Source organism: Lycium ferocissimum, chromosome 5 (genome assembly GCF_029784015.1).
Source record: "Lycium ferocissimum isolate CSIRO_LF1 chromosome 5, AGI_CSIRO_Lferr_CH_V1, whole genome shotgun sequence".
Lineage (NCBI taxonomy): Eukaryota > Viridiplantae > Streptophyta > Magnoliopsida > Solanales > Solanaceae > Lycium > Lycium ferocissimum.
In genome coordinates, this window is record NC_081346.1 from 52,007,584 (window position 1) to 52,027,529 (window position 19,946).

The following is a 19,946-nucleotide window of genomic DNA, read 5'->3' on the forward strand; positions in this document are numbered from 1 at the left end:
ATGTAGAGTGAATATTAAAGGGTATATGGTGTATGTTGGTTGTATATGTAAGGTATGCCCTTTAAAGAGTTTTGCTATCCATATGAGAGTATATCATCTAGTAGATCATGTATATCATGTATTGACACTTAGAAAATTTTATCCCTATTCCAATAGTTGGGCGAGTTGGGCCCGCTTGCTGTTCCAGCCGATTTATATTTTGAAAAAAAAAAGCCCTTTTGCGTGATTGTCCCTTTCTTCATTAGTTTAAATAATTATGGGCCTAGCCTAATTCTGTTGTAATTTAATTTTTGGCATTGGAATTTAATTTGTGTCCTTAAGTTAAGTACTTTTTTTATTTTTTTTATTTTAATAGCTAGAAGGCATGCCTTCTGGTTTTTTTATTAATCAAAAAAGTCTTCTACATCAGAAAAAAGAATATAGAACTTGAGCCATCCTGATGAATACTCAAACAAGATGGTTTTACACTATGATAGAGAAAATACCACCTATAGCTATATATCCTTCTAAGCATGCTGAATCTTCCTTGTTTTGATCCTCAATGATGGAATTTGTGACTTGGCCATGTTTATAATCTTCCTTCCCATGGATGGTAGCTCCTGAAAACTATGAAACTCCAGCAACTCATCATGTTGAAAAGCAGTGTTTGCCAAAAAATCTGCTAATTGATTGCCTTCTCTGAAAACATGCTTGATGTCCATGTTCAGGTGCCTCATTCTGTGCTGCATCAACTCTACCCTCTCCACTAGCTGCCAAGGTATTTTCCATACATCCTGAATAATGTTCTTCAATGCCAGTGAGTCAGTTTCAACCTGAACATGCTGCAAATTGTTAGAGTAACAGTAATGAATAGCCTCCTGTATTGCTGCTGTCTCAGCTTCCATGTTAGTAGTTGTGCCTAGTTTCTTGGCCTGAGCATACATAAGATCCCCTCTTTCATCTCTTATGCAAAATGCATATGCACTAAGTCCTGGTTTCCCTTGAGAGGCTCCATTAGTATTGCATTTGAAGCCATGTTGTGGCAGTTCCCATGCCACCTTATGAACATGAAGCCTTGGCTTATATTGTGTGAGCATCTCCACTATAGAAGGCTAATCTGGTGGAAGCCTGCTCATCCATGGATATTTCACTTGAACGAGCTGATATATGGCCTGTTGAACTTGATACACCATTCTGCTGTATGTAGTATTCCTACCATGCTTGATAGAATCTCTCCTCATCCATGGATATGCTTGATAGAATTAAGTTAAGTACTAATACATTGTATGCCCATTTTTATTTGTGAACACCCCATTCGTTGGTGGGTCTAACGAGGCCCACCAACTTACTTAGATTGAGTCAACCTCATTATGGACAAGCTAAGAATTTGGAGCGGATATAATTTTAATTGTATTTTGTTTCTGTTGGGCTTGGTAGGCCCAACTCCCTCACTTTATATTATTTATTTGATGAAATATGTTTATTGGAACCCTTTAAAAATTGTCACGAATTTAGAGTTGCCAAAAACTATTTTTAAGATATAAGAACTTGATTTTTGATGAATGATAACGTGCAAAAAATTGATTTTTAGACCAAAACTGCCCTATGGATAAAAATGGACATTTCTTATGCAAATCATGATTCTTGACAAAAAATAACTTGACAAATTTATGGACATTGGGACAAATTGGGACCGTACCTATGGACAATTTGGACAAAATGGACTTAAAATATGTTTGGACTAAATTGGACTAAATATCTAAAAAATATAAAATATGGTTAAAGTGTGGATAATAATAGTATGCCAAAAACGATTTTATAAAAAACTAAAAACCATTTTTCTAAAAAGAAAAAAAAAAACTCGGGTGGGCTTACGTAGTGTTATACTTAGGTTAACGCCTTCGGATTTTAACCTTGGTGTTCTAGTCCGAATCTCAAACGCCCAATTTTGGGCAAAACTTTATCACTTTCGTTTCTTGAAATGTGGTGTATTTTGTATGAATGACTAAACTCTTTGTTGCGGAAATATAAGCCAAAATAATTTTTTCACTATAAACAATTCATATCTATAGAGGCATACTATTAGAACCCGTAGGTCAACCGTATTTTACGGATCTTTAATACTGGGGTTCCTAACACCTTCCCCGGGGGATCACCAGAACCCTTATCCATACTTTGGATAGATTTGGTTTCTTTTAAAATTTAGCCATTTTAAATTAACCCTTTTCGAACTAGTTTTTCCTAATTTTCTAAAAATTAAGTGGCGACTCTAAAAATAATTTAGAGCACCATCACGTAGAGATATATTTTTCCTTTTTCCCAGTACGATTGATAACCATACTTTCCCGGGACGCTTTCCTTTTTAAATGAGACAAGTGCAAATTCGAATCGGCAAAAATACGAACCGCTACAGATGGCGACTCTGCTGGGGACAATTTAAGGTTCTAACCATAAGGGTTCCAATAATTTGTGTGTTTGTATGATATAAATTGTTTAAGTGATATAAATTGTTTATGTGTTTAAATTTTCGCAAAAATATAACTGTCATTCATGCATGCATACTCCACCACTCCTGGCATTTATTTTATATTTTTCTAAGGGTGATAACGCTGGATGAGCTACGGTCATACTTTCACTAAAAAACCTTTTTGCTATATTCTTTGGAGGTGTCTACGGTCGAGTGGGTATGCGGTCATCCCACAACCTTAGAGAGCCCACCCCGCCTTGTCCGCTTGGGTAACCTGTGTCATTTGCTTGAAAAATCACTCTAAAATAATTAGCTTAGAGCGAAGCCAAATACTTACTGATATAGCGCATGCTGACCATAGACTAGTTTGGGTATCTCAGACCTACCTAAATCGGACAGGATAGACACCTTATTGTGTTCAGATGGTGTAAAAACCTGAAGACACTGCATCCCACTATTTGCTACTTGGAAGCATTATTGTGCCGTGTGTGAAATAAATTACTGTTCCTGGGGGCGGGGGACTAACAAAGATTCTGTCTTGTAGATGTCTCCTGATATGCAGTTTGTGTCACGACCTAACAAGAGGGCCATAACGGGCACCCGGAGCTAACACACCAAGCACCTATAAACATATATCTCATAAACAGTCCTGGGTGAACCATAAAGATAGCTCATGGATATCATAATCTGTAAGGACATTTATCATAACACAACGGCACATCTCTATACAATCTTCAATAATTATGTCCATCATCACCAGCTGACAAGGCTACTAAAATGTTATATAACGATAAGAACCGGTGGGGTTATGAAACGTCTAACTGTACACACATGTCTACAAGCCTCTACATAGAATACATGTGACCATAAAGACCAATATGAAATAGATTGCAGCTCCGAAGTAAGTGGAGTTCTCCTGAGAATCCGCTGATAAAGCACCTACGGGTCAGATCCGTCTACCTATCTACCTGTGTGCATGAACGCAGCGTCCACAATAAAGGACGTCAGTACAAATAATGTACTGAGTATGTAAGGCATGAATAACAACATAATAAGAAATATGAAACATAACATGAGATAAAGATAACCCGTACATCTGATTGCCTCATAAGGCGAATACCATGCATGCTTAGCTTTCTTTAAAAAGAAAAAAAAACATTCTGCATACATATATAACATAATCATTAGCCCACGTCCGGTCCTCCTGTATCCGGGTTAACCATCTCACCCCGCCCACTAGTCATGTCTGCCCGGCCAAAAAGGCACGGTGTAATCATAAGCCACCCACTACGCCCACCGTAGAGGTGTCTTCCCGGCCAACTAGGCCCGGTGTAATCATACATAAAAATAAGCATGCATGAGGGCCCAATCAAAAGATACAACTCTATCGGAGTGACGTAAGGTCGGTAACCTCCGATTATATTATGGAATAATCATCATCGCTATATCTCACCTTGAAGGAACAATTATCATAAGGTGAGATCAACAATAATGAATAAAATCAAGGAAATCATGAAATAATCTCAATAATCTCATAATAGCATTAAAATCATAAGCTTTGGAATTTCTATAAATGGAATCATCATCATCATGTTCATCATAGAAAACATCTCATCTTTAGTATCATAAGAAGCTTTTAAGAATCATGAACTTCTAACTTTTGGAAGTAAGAACGTTATGGAAACATATATGGAATCATAACATAGGAATCATGCCTTTTGAAAGAAAGGGAGTAGCCTTAACATACCTTTTCGGTCGCCTTAACTTTAACTATTTAATGCTTATCCTCCCAAGCTCGTAAATCTACATTCAAGAGGATTCATATTATTGTTAGGCTTATCGTCATATGCTTGTCTTAAGCCCTCAAATTAATTCCTTTTAAAAAAATCTGTCGAAATTCGGGCAGCACCTCCCCTGTTTATATCCCTAGCCCGAAATCAAAATACCAACAAAACAATAACAATAGCAATACTAATATCAACAACATCATCATCAATACCAAAATATTCAATAAAACATCCCACACAATGTTCATCAACATATAACAACAATATACACTTCCTTCCTTCCCAATCAAGAAGCATAATCTCATCAACGCACCAATAACATTAAATACTATCCATATACATGTAAATCAGCCCAGCCACATGGCCACAAAATGCTAAAAACAATCCATAAACACAACAACTACAACACAACAGTTTATGACCTTTCCTCCATAACTATTTTCACTTTTAAGACTTACTAAACCTTCAAATCAACTCAACATAAGATATAGGATGAAGAACATACCTTATACTTTAAAAATTTGAGCCACACCAACTTTTTTCAAGACCAAACTCACCACAACATCAAGTAGAAGCAAGAACAATCACCTTTCATGGACTAGTTTGGTGTAATCTTGTTAAATTCTTGATTTAATGCGCTATAAATATTTGGGGGATGTGTTAGGAATTTTCTAGGACTCATGAGTGTTTAGAATGACGAAAAAATAGGTTTGATAGGTTTTTGATACCCCTCATTAGTCGGTTCCACCGACTTTCCCAAGTGGGACCCGCGGAAGTCATTTGGCAGCTTGGATGGATTATTTTAAAATGGCCATAACTCCCTAATCCGATGTCGTTTTAACGAGCGGTTTGTTGCATTGAAAACTAGACTCAACGAACTTTATTTTAGGCTTTTGAAACACCTTAAAACTCCTAATATATCTGGAGATATACCCTCTAAACTTGACCCAAAATTCTGTCCAAAATTCTGCCAACTTTTTTTTTCCAAATTTTCGATAAACTTAATTTCTTCCATTTGCTTGGTCCCCGAATCTTCCGAAACTCTCCATACATGATATTTATCATTAATCATACTTAATAACAGTCATGTCCTTTGGTTCTAAGGTTGTCCTTTCCGGTTACGACTTACGAGATCGTAATTCATCCTTTACTTCATTGTTACGTGCTTCCCATGGCTTGTACCTTCCAAAACTTCATGGGACATCTCTGATACTCCATTAATACGGTGAAGTACGTAGCATGCTCATGCTCTGAAAGCGCAAGATGTAACAGTTTGATATGATTGTGGGCCCACCACCAGGTTTAGTGATTTGTGGGAAGGGTTGACTAATGATCAGAAGAAAGACATAAAGGGTTGCATAGGGCATCTACCCTCATTGATGAATATAACCGGGGATCCGGGTTTGCTAGAGATTATTATTGGTTATTGGGATAATGACATAATGGTGTTCAAATTTGGAGAAATAAAGATGACTCCTACTTTAGAAGGGATTAGAGATGTCTTGGAAAGCGTAGGAAGAGCTAACACGTCCAAAAAGAAGTTAGCTCAAAATATCCTTATCCCTCACAAACCTACCCCAAAAGAAATCAAAGACATGTTTGCTGTCAACAAAGCCGATTGGGCACAGGGACCCACTATATCCTTTAGAGAGTTATATGGAGGTATTCATCCAAACAGGGGTACGAAAACAACATCCTTGAGTTTTCTTCCCTCCAGTCCTGGGAAGCTAACCAAACACTAGCCTTTATTATCTGCGTATTGGAAACCATGGTATTTCCACTAAATGCCTCCCTAGCTATTGACACTAGGGTTGTCTTTGTTGCCCATGCTATTCTTAGGGGGGTTACAACGAATGGGCTTACCAAATATTTTGACATCATCCCTATTATCCTACCAGATATATATCGGGCTTTGGAAAAGTGCTGCAACCATTATTATTACTTCTAGGGTTACAACCTCTTAGTCCAATAATGGATACTTAAGCATTTAGATAGTAGCGGTTTATCTACCCGCCGAGATCCGGCCCTGAGAGAGGATGATTTGGGAGTCGCCGTTGTGCCTTGTGGGGTTCAAGATAAAAGAGGATGGGCTCACATCTTTACCAGACTGAGAGAAGAACATATAAGGTAGAGAGTACCTGATTTTCATTCCAAGACTGTTTGTGTTAAGACCCGTAGGCGTCCATATTTACCGCTTATGGGCATTAGGGGTATCAGACCCTACACACCATCAAGAGTACTTAGACAGTTTGGTATGAGACATGTTATTCCAAATGTAGGAAATATGGGAGAGTTGATTATGAAGAAAGTTATATCTAGGTACAAAAGATGCCCAGAAAGATTGGAAGAATGTGATAAGGGAAGATAAGTTGGATGAGGATCCAAACAATCTAAGCCATGACGAAGATTACTACGAGTGGATTAGGGTTGAGCTAGCTGGTACTGCTACTCCAAGACCGTATATCTATAAATTTCCCATAGATAGGGAAGCTGCGAATGCAATTTAGGTTAGAAGAATGAAACGACGGGTGGAAGGAAGAGAAGTGGATCATCAAGCAAAAAACATAATATGACCAAAAGATAATTAAGAGTTTGACAGACGAGGTGGATGCCTCATTGAAGAGCTTAGAATGGCTTGACACTTTTGTTAAGGAAGCCATAGATACGGGGACGTCATTGACTGGCGATCAGAGGGGTCAGTAGATCGGGACAGCATTGATGCCAGCACATGTAGCCATTCGGACCGCCCTTCGAAGGGCCAAGAAGGCGCCAGATGATAGATAGCAGATTTCTGTCCGTGGAGTGAACTTTTTTCTGATTATTGTATTTACTTTAAAAGCCTTGTAATCCCATTTGGGAAAATATTATTAATGAAAAGCACTGGGATTTTTATTTTGGGAACAATACATTTGTTTTACATATGGCACAGTTCTGCTTTATACACTAGTAGCCTTGGAGCGACGAGGTCTAGGAAAGCGAATTACATATTGTCTAAATACTTATTTGATATAACCGCTTTGTGTAAAAATCATATATAATGTTTAAACTCTTGATTAGTCCACATTCCGGACACTTCCCAAAAGAAAAACCAAGAAAATAACCCCTAAAACAAATTTAGCTCCACTTTTAAAAGGTTGATTTACTAATAGGAAATAGAGACTCCAGACAAAGATGAGTGCGACTTCACCTTAAGTCAACTTACTCAAAGGACGATGAGAACATAGAAGTGACGAGTGAGAACAACCTACAGCGGGACGATAGTATGGCCCTGGCCACTGCTAGAATGAAAGAAGCTGTCCAAACCACTAAGGCGGCCAATGAGAAAATGAAAGCAGCTGAAATTCTCCTGGCTTATGTTGAAGAGCTAACTAAGCAACACCTTGCCAATTGGGTAAAATGGGGAAAGACACCTGAAGCACCATGGGGGAGTTATGTCCCGCTCGGTCAACAAGAAGGGCTTGAACCCATATCTTATGGAAATGAAGAACTATTTATCCCCAACCTGAAAGTGTTACACCTCGTAGTTTCGTCCGTTGAGATTCGTTAGGCGTTAGTTGTCCTAATCGCGGAAACAGGAGTTACCATAGGATATATGAGATTATATGTTCCCATATTATGGTTATGGGGGTTTAAGCCCATGAAATGAGCTATGGAAGGATTTAAGAGCAAACAAATAAAGAAATTGAGTTTGTGGGAACTTTGGTAAAACTTGGCAAAATTTTCGGACAGAATTTTGGTCCAAATTGGTGGGGGAATATCTCCTAGAATATGAGGAGTTTTGGTGTGTTCTTTTGTCCAAATTGAAGTTCATCAAGTATAGTTTCAAACTCAATAAACCGTTCGTCAATGTGACGTCTGAGTAAAAAGTTAAGGCCATTCTACGACAGACTATCTGAGCAGAAAATTACGGCAGACCATTTGACGGCCCGCAGGAATTTTGACGCCCCGCAGAAAATTCTGCAGTCCGTCAAATTGACACTCACCCAGCAAATGGTCACAAGGACCCATATTTGATCGCAGTTCTACGGACCATTTTGACGGTCCGTAGGAATTTATACGGCTCATCAAAATGGGCGCAGAATTGCCCGACGGGAGTTTAAGTTCCGCTTTATATATTTCGTTCCACTTCATTTGGACATATTATTTTACCAAATTAGATCCAAAGCTCTCCAAAAACCCTCTCTTCCACTCCATAAACTAATCCAAGCCAAATCCAAGAGAGATTCAATATCAAGAGGCAAGAATCAAGATACCCATGTGCTAGAAGTCTTGCTAGGGTTAATAAACTCTAAGGATTCTTTGGATATTAAAGCTAGGGTTTTCACATAAGTTGACAGCTTGCTCCAAAGCTCATTCTTATGAGATAAAAGGTTAGTTTTCATAATTATTACATACTATTAAGAATGTTTATTTGTTGAACAACTTGAGTAGAAGGAAAAAGTGGAAGATGAGTTCTAAATGTAATTTTTATGAGGTTTTTGAGTAGTAAGCTAACTTGAGAAATGATTCTTAGTATGATATGGATATAATATTGCTATGGAAATTAATAACGGTGATGAAGAAGCATTATATGAAAATGTGCTAAATGGGTATGAAGTTGCTAGCATAAGTTGAACACAAGGATGAATTTTGAAGGCTAAATCGAATGTGAATACTCGATTATGATATTATGGATATTATTATGGTTGTGGGGAGTTGTTTTGTTATATGGTACAAGTTGACGAAATAGGGGAAATGCTGCCCAATTTTCATTAGGTCATGAATTATTCTAGTTTGAATTGAAGAGTGTCATTAAGGCTTAACCATGGTATGAATCCTTCTGAATGTAGATTATTCAAGCTTCAACGGTGAACGTTAAATAGTTATGGAGACAAAGAGGTATGTAAGGCTAACCCTTCTTTCATTAAGGCATGGTTCCCTTGCTATATATATATATATATATATATATATATATATATATATATATATATATATATATATATATATATATATATATATATATGTATGTATGTATCCTTTCATGAGTTCCATAATGTCTTCCAAATGACTCTATCTCTAAGATTACCAAAGCTTACGATTCTCGATACGTTCGCGATTCTATTGTCTCTCTTATATGATAGTTGATTCTCTAAGGATAGATATAATCAAAACGATGATGTCAATGATGACGAGGATACTAATGAACTCCTACATATATGGATTTAAGTATGTATGACTATTATGTAACACCGAGCTTATATGGCCGGGTATGATACCTATTGCGCGCACACACCACCGCAAATTGGGTACGGATAACACTGAGCCTTGGTAGGGCCAGGTATGTATGACACCGAGCCTCGTCATGTCCGGGTATGTGAAACCACCGAACCTTTATGGTCGGGTATGCTATGGATACAAATATGTATATGAATATGGATATATGTATGTGCATGAGCACGCATTAGAAATGGAAGGTCCCTATGAAAGACAAGTACGTAATTATGATAATGGCTACTATCCCCCGTATCTCCTATCTTATGCTATTTCTTATGCTGTCTCTTATGCTCCTATTATGTTATTGATTATGCTTTATATACTCAGTACATTATTCGTACTGACGTCCTTTTATTTATGGACTCTGCGTCATGCCCGCAGGTGGATAGGGAGACAGGCTTGATCCGTAGATTCTTATTCAGGGACTACATAGAGGAGCTCCATTTCTTTCGGAGCTACAACTTTTGGTATTTATTCTTTTGTGTACATACCTATGGGCATGGCGGGGTCCTATCCCATCTATATGATGTGACATACTCTTCTTAGAGGCTCGTAGACAGTTGTGTGTGGTTAGATGTCTTGTAGCCTTGTCGGCTTGTATTTTGTGTATCATTTTGATAGCCTCGTCAGCTTGTATATATGGATATGGGCATTATTATTGATGATGATATAATGTGTTGTTGCCCAACGAGATTAGCACTATTGATGCATATAAATTATGAGTAAGCCATGTGGCTCACCTAGATGTGAATATGAGAGTACGATAAGAGGTGTCCGGGTGGGTTAGCACCGGGTACCCGTCATAGCCCTCCGGTTGGGTCGTGATAAAAGTGGTATCAGAGCAGTTCTGTCCTAGGGTGTGTCTACGAGCCGTGTCTAGTAGAGTCTTGTTTATGGGTGTGTTGCGCGCCACACTTATAAACAGGAGGTTACGGGCATTTTAGGAATAAATGACCTTCTTTCTTCATAAGATCGTGCGATAGAGCCATGATATAAGGATTTCTTTTTCCCTAACCGTGTATTATGTATTTCAGAAATGCCTATAAAGAGAAAAGCTACGGCAGCCCAAAAGGGCAACACAGTGGCAGGAAAGCGTGCTGAAAGAGCACCGCCAACAGTTGTAGAGAAAAGTGAGTCCCAGAATGCGACTCAATCTCAGTCCTCCCACTCAGTGCCTATTTCTGAGGAGCATGAGGGAGCCTCAGCCCCAGCTCTAGCACCCCCAGCTCCTCCACCGGATGCTTCAGGCCAAGATATAAAAGAGGCCATTCATTTACTTACTCAGTTGGTTGCCGCCCAGACTCAGCAGCAAGGTACGGGGGCAAGGTGATAGGGCAAGGTGATAGCGGCAAGGAGAGCAAGGGCCCGTGACTTTATTAGCTTGAACCCTCCGAAATTCTTCGGGTCAAAGCCAGATGAGGACCTCAGAATTTTATTGACGGGATGTTGAGGACACTTCGGTTAATGCATGCGTCGGACATTGAATCGGTGGAGTTAGCATCCTATAGATTAAGCGATGTTACGGTTCATTGGTACACGGTTTGGATGGCTTCACGGGGAGTCAATGCACCTTCCCCGGTATGGCAAAAATTTGTGGATGCCTTCCTCCGACATTACTTACCTCCAGAGGTTCGGCGAGCTAGAGCCGATAAGTTCTTAAATCTTAGACAAGGAAGTATGAGTGCTTTAGAGTATAGTCTCCGCTTCAATTCTTTGGCTAGGTATGCTCCGACTATGGTAGCGGATATGGGTGACCGAGTGCACCGATTTGTGAGAGGCCTAGGGCCACATTTGATGGATAGGTGCTTGACTGCATCCCTTCAGGACAACATGGATATTTCACGCATTCAAGCCCATGCCCAAAATTTGGAAGAAAGCCAACAACAACAAAGGAGTGAGCGTGAGCATGATAGGGGGTATAACAAGAGGGCTAGATCTTCGGGTCCAACAAGTGAGTTTAGAGGCGGGCCAAGACAGCAGTTTTCTAGGCATTCAGGCCATTCTATGACTAGTGCGCCTCCACGATTTACAGGCCAGAGATTTGACAGATCTACTTATTTCGGGCCGAGTCAGAGTTTCAGAGCTTTGGGTTCCTAGTTTAGGGGTGATTCGGGTCAGGCTAGGTCAACCGTGCCACGATGTTCCAGTGTGGGAAGTTACATTGGGGCCAGTATTGACTAGGTTCAAAGGTTTGCTATACATGTGGTCGGCCAGGCCATATCATGCGTGATTGCCCCTCGGTTGGTGGTAGGGGTAGAGTTTAGCCTTCAGGATCGGCAGGCGGGTCTTCATCATCAATACGCCCTATGGGGTAAGGTTCTCAGGCGCCGGTCATCCATGGTAGAGGTAAAGGGAGAGCTCCCAGTTCTAGTGGTCCTCAACACCGTATTTATGCCTTGGCTGGACGCCAAGATCTTGAGTCATCTCCCGATGTTGTCACAGGTATATTATCGGTATTTTCTCATGATGTATATGCTTTGATAGATCCGGGCTCCACATTGTCATATGTTACTCCATATATTGCGGGTCGGTTTAGGGTCAAACCGGAGTCGATCAAACCTTTTGAGGTATCTACACCCATTGGTGAACCGGTAATAGCTAGCCGAGTATATAGAAATTGTGTAGTTGTGATTTGTGACCATCGTACTATGGTTGATTTACATGAGTTAAAAATGGTGGACTTTGATGTTATCATGGGCATGGATTGGTTGGCTTCTTGCTATGCCAATGTTGATTGTAGAATGAAAATGGTTCGCTTCCAATTTCCAAGAGAACCAGTTTTAGAATGGAAAGGAAATACTGCGTCCCCAAAAGGTAGGTTTATTTCCTATCTCAAGGCAAGGAAAATGATCGCCAAAGGTTGTATTTACCATCTAGTTCGGGTTCATGATGTAGAAGCCGAATCGCCAACTCTTCAGTCTGTCCCCGTGGTGAATGAGTTTCCGGATGTATTCCCGGAAGAGCTTCCAGGTCTCCCTTCAGAGCGGGAGATTGATTTCGCTATAGATGTGCTACCGGATACCAAGCCCATATCTATTCCTCCTTATAGAATGGCTCCCGCAGAGTTGAAAGAATTGAAGGAGCAATTGAAGGACTTGCTTGAAAAAGGTTTTATTAGGCCTAGTTCTTCCCCGTGGGGAGCACCCGTGTTATTTGTGCGAAAGAAAGATGGCTCCTTGCGAATGTGCATTGACTATCGGCAGCTAAATAAGGTGACAATCAAGAATAAATATCCGCTTCCGAGGATTGATGATTTATTTGACCAATTGCAAGGCGCCAAATGGTTTTCAAAGATAGATTTGAGATCCGGGTATCATCAAGTGCGAGTTAGGGAGAAAGATATTCCTAAGACAACCTTCAGAACTAGATACGGCCATTTTGAGTTCCGGTTAATGTCATTCGGGCTAACTAATGCACCGACAGTATTTATGGATTTGATGAACAATGTGTTCAGGCCCTTCTTAGATTTATTTGTGATTGTGTTCATTGACGATATCCTGGTATATTCTAGGTCCGAGGCAGAACATGCGGATCATTTGCGTACCGTTCTTGGAGTTCTTCAAACTCAAGAGTTATTTGCCAAATTTTCTAAGTGTGAGTTTTGGTTGAACTCAGTGACCTTTTTGGGGCATATTATTACGCCGATGGTATTCGGGTAGATACCCAAAAGATTGAAGCGGTGAAGACTTGGCCAAGGCCCACAACACCTACGGAGGTTCGTAGTTTTCTGGGCTTAGCAGGTTATTACAGGAGATTTGTAGAGGGATTTTCTTCTATTTCTGCACCACTCACGAAGCTGACCTAGAAATTAGCTAAGTTTCAATGGACAGATGCTTGTGAACGTAGTTTTCAAGAGCTAAAGGATAGATTAACTTCTGCCCCAGTCCTGACACTTCCAGAGGGATCGGAAGGTTATGTTGTCTATTGTGATGCTTCAGGCATTGGGTTAGGCTGTGTGTTGATGCAACATGGTAAGGTGATTGCGTATGCTTCAAGACAGTTGCGGAAACATGAGAAAAATTATCCGACCCATGATCTTGAATTGGCTACAGTTATTCATGCATTGAAGATGTGGAGACATTATTTGTATGGCGTCCATGTTGATATTTATACAGATCATAAGAGCCTTCAGTATATCTTCAAGCAAAAAGAGTTAAATTTACGACAACGGCGATGGTTGGAATTGTTGAAAGACTATGATGTTGACATCTTGTATCATCCCGGGAAAGCAAATGTTGTGGCTGATGCTCTTAGCCGTAGATCTATGGGAAGTTTATGTGATGTTCAGCCCGAGAAAAGAGAGATAGCTCGTGAGCTCCAGCAGTTAGCTAGCCTAGGAGTTCGAGTAGTGGACTCAGGTAGTATGGGAGCTATCATTCAAAATGCGGCGGTCTCGTCACTAGTAGTGGAAGTGAAAGAGCGTCAATACGAGGATCCCATGCTAGTTCATTACGAAATACACTCCCTCAGAAGGAGAAGTCATCATTTGAGATTTCTGGAGATGGAGTTCTCCGATGCCGAGGCAGGTTATGTGTTCCTGATGTTGCAGGATTACGCCACCAAATATTGAGAGAAGCCCATTGTTCCCATTATTCTGTTCACCCAGGAGCAACGAAAATGTATCATGACCTTAAATCTATATATTGGTGGAATGGGATGAAGAAAGATATAGCGGAATTCGTAGCTCAATGTCCTAACTGTCAGCAAGTGAAAATTGAACACCAAAAGCCGGGTGGATTGTTGCAAGCTATAGAAATTCCAACTTGGAAATGGGAAGTAATTAATATGGATTTCATTACAGGCTTACCCCGTTCTCGACGTAAGTATGACTCTATATGGGTGATTGTGGATAGACTCACGAAGTCAGCTCATTTCTTACCGATCAGAACTACATATGTAGCAGAAGATTATGCAAAGCTTTATGTTAAAGAGATAGTGCGACTTCACGGTGTTCCAGTTTCTATTATCTCCGATAGAGGGACTCAGTTTACAGCCAATTTTTGGAAATCTTTCCAAGAAGGTTTAGGGACTCAGGTGAGCCTTAGCACGGCATTTCACCCACAGACGGATGGGCAAGCTGAACGTACCATTCAGACTCTTGAGGATATGTTACGAGCATGTGTATTGGATTTTGGAGGTAGTTGGGATGATCACTTACCACTTATTGAATTTGCGTATAACAATAGTTATCATTCTAGCATCCAAATGGCCCCATACGAGGCTTTGTATGGGCAAAAGTGTAGATCTCCAATTGGGTGGTTCGAAGTAGGAGAGACCAAATTGATAGGACCAGACTTGGTCCAGCAAGCTATAGAGAAAGTCAAGCTTATACAGGATCGATTATTAACAGCTCAGAGTCGTCGAAATCCTATGCAGATAATCGTCGAAGAGACTTAGAGTTCCAAGTGAAAGATTGGGTATTCTTGAAGGTGTCGCCAATGAAGGGCGTCATGAGATTTGGCAAAAAGGGCAAGCTTAGTCCCCGATACATTGGACCTTATGAGATTGTACGCAAGGTAGGCCAAGTGGCTTATGAATTAGACCTACCTGCGGATTTGGAGTCAGTCCATCCAGTTTTCCATGTATCGATGCTTCGTAAGTGTATTGGAGATCCTTCTAGAATTGTGCCAATAGATGATGTCCAAGTTACTAAACAATTGTCTTATGAAGAAGTCCCCATTGCCATTTTAGATAGGCAAGTACGAAAGCTCAGAACCAAAGAGGTAGCTTCAGTTAAAGTTTTATGGAGGAATAATAATAGAGAGGAAATGACTTAGGAAGTCGAAGAGGACATGAAGTCCAGGTACCCGCATTTATTTTCACCTTCAGAAGAGATTCAGGTAGAGACGCCATTAACCTCAGGTATGTAATGCTTTTCTTGATGTTTTCTTGGTCGTGTGTGGCCATGGTTATTGTCGTGTTGTTATAGCCCCGTGAGGCGATGTATTTTGGGTTGCTATGCAGGATGGTAGTGCCATATTATAGGGAAAACTTTGGCGAAATTTTTTTAGAATCCCTAAGAGTCTATCATTCGAGGACGAATGTTTCTAAGAGGGGGAGAATGTTACACCTCGTAGTTTCGTCCGTTGAGATTCGTTAGGCGTTAGTTGTCCTAATCGCGAAAACAGGAGTTACCTTAGGATATATGAGATTACATGTTCCCATATTATGGTTATGGGGGTTTAAGCCCATGAAATGAGCTATGGAAGGATTTAAGAACAAACAAATAAAGGAATTGAGTTTGTGGGAACTTTGGTAAAACTTGGCAAAATTTTCGGACAGAATTTTGGTCCAAATTGGTGGGGGCATATCTCCTAGAATATGAGGAGTTTTGGTGTGTTTCTTTTGTCCAAATTGAATTTCATCGAGTCTAGTTTCCAACGCAACAAACCGCTCATCAATGTGACGTCTGAGTAAAAAGTTATGGCCATTCTACGACAGACTATCTGAGTAGAAAATTTTTGCGGACCATTTGACGGCCTGCAGGAATTTTGACGCCCCGCAGAAAATTCTGCGGTCCGTCAAATTGACACAACCAAGCGTCAAATGGTCACAGTGACCCATATTTGACTGGGCAGTTCTACGGACCATTTTGACGGTCCGTAGGAATTTATACGGCCCGTCAAAATGGGCGCAGAATTGCCCGATGGGAGTTTAAGTTCCGCTTTATATATTTCGTTCCACTTCATTTGGACATATTATTTTACCAAATCAGATCCAAAGCTCTCCAAAAACCCTCTCTTCCACTCCATAAACTAATCCAAGCCAAATCCAAGAGAGATTAAATATCAAGAGGCAAGAATCAAGATACCCATGTGCTAGAAGTCTTGCTAGGGTTAATAAACTCCAAGGATTCTTTGGATATTGAAGCTAGAGTTTTCACATAAGTTGATAGCTTGCTCCAAAGCTCATTCTTATGAGATAAAAGGTTAGTTTTCATACTTATTACATACTATTAAGAATGTTTATTTGTTGAACAACTTGAGTAGAAGGAAAAAGTGAAAGATGAGTTCTAAATGTAATTTTTATGAGGTTTTTGAGTAGTAAGCTAACTTGAGATATGATTCTTAGTATGATATGGATATAATCTTGCTATGGAAAGTAATAATGGTGATGAAGAAGCATTATATGAAAATGTGCTAAATGGGTATGAAGTTGCTAGCATAAGTTGAACACAAGGATGAATTTTGAAGGCTAAATCGAATGTGAATACTCGATTATGATAGTGTGGATGTTATTGTGGTTGTGGGGAGTTGTTTTGTGATATGGTGGAAGTTGACGAAATAGGGGAAATGATGCCCAATTTTCATTAGGTCATGAATTATTCTAGTTTGAATTTAAGAGTGTCATTAAGGCTTAACCATGGTATGAATCCTTCTAAATGTAGATTATTCAAGCTTCAACGGTGAACGTTAAATAGTTATGGAGACAAAGAGGTATGTAAGGCTAACCCTTCTTTCATTAAGGCATGGTTCCCTTGCTATATATATATATATATATATATATATATATGTATATATATATATGTATGTATGTATATATATATATGTATGTATGTATATATATATATTTATATATATATATTTATATATATATATATATATACTTTCATGAGTTCCATAATGTCTTCCAAATGACTCTATCTCTAAGATTACCAAAGCTTACGATTCTCGATACGTTCGCGATTCTATTGTCTCTCTTATATGATAGTTGATTCTCTAAGGATAGATATAATGAAAATGATGATGTCAATGATGACGATGATACTAATGAACTCCTACGTATACGGATTTAAGTATGTATGACTATTATGTAACACCGAGCTTATATGGCCGGGTATGATACCTATCGCGCGCACACCACTGCAGTTGGGTACGGATAACACTGAGCCTTGGTAGGGCCAGGTATGTATGACACCGAGCCTTGTCATGGCCGGGTATGTGAAACCACCGAACCTTCATGGTCGGGTATGCTATGGATACAAATATGTATATGAATATGGATACGAATATGGATATATGTATATGTATATATGTATGTGCATGAGCACGCATTAGAAATGGAAGGTCCCTATGAAAGACAAGTAAGTAATTACGATGATGGCTACTATCCCCCAAATCTCCCATCTTATGCTATTTCTTATTTCTTATTCCTTTGTCTCTTATGCTCCTATTATGATATTGATTATGCTTTACATACTCGCACATTATTCGTACCGACGTCCTTTTGTTTGTGGACGCCGCGTCATGCCCGCAGGTGGACGAGAGACAAAGCTGATCCGTAGATTCTTATTCAGGGACTACATAGAGGAGCTCCATTTCTTTCGGAGCTACAACTTTTGGTATTTATTCTTTTGTGTACATACCTATGGGCATGGCGGGGTCCTGTCCCGTCTATATGATGTGACATACTCTTCTTAGAGGCTCGTAGACAATTGTGTATGGTTAGATGTCTTGTAGCCTTGTCGGCTTGTATTTTGTGTATCATTTTGATAGCCTCGTCGGCTTGTATATATGGATATGGGCATTGTTATTGATGATGATATAAATGTGTTGTTACCCAACGAGATTAGCACTATTGATGCATATAAATTATGAGTAAGCCTTGTGGCTCACCTAGATGTGAATATGAGAGTACGATAAGAGGTGTCCGGGTGGGTTAGCACCGGGTACCCGTCATGGCCCTCCGGTTGGGTCGTGACAGAAAGTCTATGAAGACCCGTACGAATCTCAGCATGAGGAACCTCCAGTTTCCTGCACAATTGTTCTTACGGGCATAAGATCACACAATTAGGGCACGCCAGTAGAATTGTCCAAACAAGAACTCTTGGAGACTTTAGGGAGTTTTGGAGTGTATGCGCAAAGCCCAAATCTGTTGACGCTGTGTGCTTCTTCTATGATTTGCAGAAAGTGCCTCTACCACCGAAGTCAGTCAGGCCATACAACCAATGAGTGCGGAGCCTGGGAAAGGAAGCTTATCCAATGGATTGACCAAGGGAGAGTTAGCAAACTATGGGGCCCCCACTCTTTCCTGACCCATGACCAAGGGAAAAATCATCCAGAAAGGATATCGAAGGTTAGGTTCTGGAGGAGAGACTTCTCTAAATTCGAAGAGTCATATGCCAGGTTTCACTCCCTACTGTGTAGTTTGAAGAAGATAAGAGCAGTGCCATAAACTTATCAGGGTCGCCCAAGATCTCTGAAAGAAAGGGTTTGCGTGCATCATCATGGCCGTCCTAGTCACGATATTGAGAAATGTGTGGATTTCAAGCTTGAACTGGAACGCCTCGTGAATAAAGGCCATGTTTGGATTGTCGCATGAAGACAAGGATAGAAAACGAAAATGAAGAAGGCAATGAAGACCTGCCTAGTAAGGTTGGGTAGAAAATATAAGTATCCCTTTACTGCGTTCAATAAGATAGAATATCTCTTTCCCTTTTTATGTAGAAAACTAAGTTTCGGGTAGCATAGGAAAAAATCTTTTTTGTGTATACCTGAACTACGGATGGACCTGACTTCCCTTTGGTGGGATACGTAGGCAGTCTATTTAAGACTCGGTCCTTTTATAATAAAAGTTTAAATCCCCCTTAGAACACAAAAAGACCAAAAATATATGAATCTGACTTCCCTTTGGTGGGATACCATGAAGACCACTTACCAAAAATCAATATTCACAAAAAGACTAAAATACCCTTGAAATGTGAATCAGTCAAGAGTTGAAATAAAATATATGAATCTATATGCTATAAACTGCAAAAAAATGTGATATCCTGTGTTTCGTGTTTAAATCTAACGCTAACTTGGGAGCCTTTGAGTTGTTTTTACTTAAAGACAGGGGTCGATTCGCTGGCACCGATTACTCGATCAAAAGCTGCCGCAACGTCCTTAAACCCTCAAGAAGAAAACATGCCTGAAACTCCGCCACCGAACAGAACTGCTTTAGTCGAGGGTACCCCAACAGCTGACATAGCTGGAATGCCTTTGGAAGAGCCTGTTAACCTACTGATGAGGCAATTGGCTGAAGCTAGAGAAGAAGCAGCCCGCCTAAGGGCCGAAAAGGAAAATGCTACTAGTAATGAGGCTAGAAGACCTCCGCCCATTTTTCTAAATCTGGACTTACCAATCCCTAATCATTTCCCACAAACCCAGGCTGGGGCTACTTTTCAAGCCCCATTACGCTGAAACACCACCTATGTGGGGGATTCCTCCCACCAAACACCAGCTTTCCAAACACCTGCTCACGCTACAACATCCCATAACACAAATGCTTATCAAGCCCCTCGGCACAGAATTCCTACAATCCGCCCCGTGCAACCAAATGTTACTTTCCAAGACCATGTCACCCATATTGACTCCTTGCTAGAATTAGAGAATATGGAAATGTTCTTTGAAGCAACAATAGATAAGATCGAGAAGGAGATAGGGAAGAAAATTGTTGAACTAGAACATGGCTATAAAAAA

The 19,946-nt window shown here is 40.0% G+C and overlaps 1 pseudogene; it reads left to right on the forward strand.

The window, feature by feature from the left end:
• Positions 1-7,495: 7,495 nt before the first annotated feature.
• LOC132057812 (uncharacterized) lies at positions 7,496-19,667 on the forward strand (annotated as a pseudogene).
• The last annotated feature ends 279 nt before the right edge of the window (positions 19,668-19,946 follow it).